The sequence below is a fragment of the Propithecus coquereli genome, unplaced genomic scaffold (genome assembly GCF_000956105.1).
Source record: "Propithecus coquereli isolate 6110/MARCELLA unplaced genomic scaffold, Pcoq_1.0 Scaffold39, whole genome shotgun sequence".
Lineage (NCBI taxonomy): Eukaryota > Metazoa > Chordata > Mammalia > Primates > Indriidae > Propithecus > Propithecus coquereli.
Genome location: NW_012149618.1, coordinates 88,769 through 91,037, shown reverse-complemented (window position 1 = coordinate 91,037; position 2,269 = coordinate 88,769). Strand labels below are relative to the sequence as shown.

The window sequence follows — 2,269 nt, the reverse complement described above, 5'->3', positions numbered from 1 at the left end:
AAAAAAAAAAAAATTAAGCTATTCCACAATGTATACATATTTCAAAACAACATGTTGTACAACATAAATATATATAATTTTCATCTTTAAATTTAAAGAAAAAAGAAAAACAGTTCAGCTAGCAATATATTAAATTTGTTTAAAGAATGGGGAAGCAAAGAAAGCAGTTCTCACATGTCAAAAATTTTTTTACTGCTTGTTCAAAGACATTATTAAGTGAAATTGCATTTATTTTTACTGGTGAGTGCATGGCAATGAAGAATATAATGGAGCTGGGCGCGGTGGCTCACGCCTGTAATCCTAGCATTCTGGGAGGCTGAGGTGGGAGGATCGCTCGAGGTCAGGAGTTCGAAACCAGCCTGAGCAAGAGCGAGACCCCATCCCTACTAAAAATAGAAAGAAATTAGCTGAACAACTAAAAATATATACAAAAAATTAGCCGGGCATGGTGGTGCATGCCTGTAATCCCAGCTACTCGGAAGGCTGAGGCAAAAGGATTGCTCGAGCCCAGAAATTTGAGGTTGCTGTGAGCTAGGCTGACGTCACGGCACTCTAGCCCAGGCAACAGAGTGAGACTCTGTCCCAAAAAAAAAAAATGAACATGACAAATTGTTCTAAGGTGCCAGCAATTTTACCCACCATTGCTTTTGCACCATCAGTACAAATGTCAACACAATGAAAAAGGCAAATAATATTTAGCAACTATTATGAAAATAGTTTCAGCCTAATGGACCCCCAAAAGGGCCTTCGGATCTCAAATGTCCATGTACCTCACTTTGAGAACTGCTGCTATAGGCGCAAGGTGCTCAGATTACTTTAAGAGGTAACCTATAAATGTCACTTAGAAAGGCAGTATGGTAAAAGGAGAGAAAAATGGAATTTTGATAATTGCTATAATTTGAATGCTTGTGTCCTCCCCAAATTCATATGTTGAAACCTAATCACCAATGCAATAGGATTAAGAGGAGGGACCTTTAGGAAGTGATTAAGTCATGAGAGTAGAACCCTCATGAATGGTGCTTTTATAAAAGAGGCTCAAGGGAGCTTGTCTGCCCATTATACCATGTGAGGACACAGATAGAAGGCGCCATCTACGAGAAACAGGCCATTACCAGACATCACATCTGCTAGGGCCTTGAACTTGCACTTCCCAGTCTCCAGAACTACGAGAAACAGATTTTTGTTGTTTATAAATTACACAATCTAAGCTTTTTTGTTATCGCAGCAAGAATGGACTAAGACAGTATCAAAAAGATCTGATTTCAAATCTCAATTTTTGTCCCTTACTATCTGTGTTACTAGTTAGTGTGTTTAAGACTCCAAACTCTGTTTAACTCTCACCTATAAAAATAGGGACAATAGCACACACACACCAATTTTTTTTAAAAAAGGACCTAGAATTCCTGTGCAAATGCTAACAGTTTAAAATGTCTATGACCCAAGGCAGTTTTTTCAGGGGTTTTATTTTATTTAATAATATCCATTAGTAGCAAAAGTGTGGAAAAATGGACTCTATGGCGAAAGTGTAAGTTTATAAACCTATCTGGAGGATAATTTGGCAACATGAATCAAAATCATTCATACCCTTTAATCAGCAATTCTACTTCTAGCAACTTACTCTGAGGAACAAATTAAGAAATATTTAGCTACAGAGATGTTCATCATAAGGTCATTTATGATAGCAATGGGCAAAAACAATCTAGATAGATGTTCAAAATAGGTATTTGTCAAAAAAATTATGGTATGGCAAAAGAGTACATGGTTAGAAATACATCCATGCTCTGCTATTTACAGCTGGGTAGCTTTGACAACCTATCTGTGCATCACTTGCCTCATCTGTGAATTACCTCACACAGTAGCAGTGAAGATGAAATAATGGAAAAAAGTCCCAACACTTGGTTAAGCCTTCAGTGCAAGGCAGCTGCTATTAATAATAGAAGACCATGCAATGATTAAAATGATATATTTATATTTTTTTACAAAGCATCAAACCATAAACTATTAAAGGAGAGGAAAGCACGTTATAAAACCAAATATAATCCTATTCTTGTAAAATAAAAATGTGTGCATATACATATATATGGCAAGAAGTCTAGAATGATATACAAAACATGTTAACGAGTTAACATGGCAATGAGTTAATTCTGGGCAATGGAATTATGACTGGTTTTTATTTTATTTGAAAATCAATTTTCTCACTTATCGATCATGAAAATGTATTACTTTTGTAACAAATTTAAAAGTTTATGAAATTTTTAAATATTACCTA

General features: G+C 35.5%; 1 protein-coding gene across 1 annotated transcript in view; it reads right to left on the bottom strand.

The window, feature by feature from the left end:
- Positions 1-2,269, bottom strand: part of FAM228B (family with sequence similarity 228, member B) — a 34,414-nt gene that overhangs the window by 17,985 nt on the left and 14,160 nt on the right. The gene's annotated exons all lie outside the window — the stretch shown is intronic.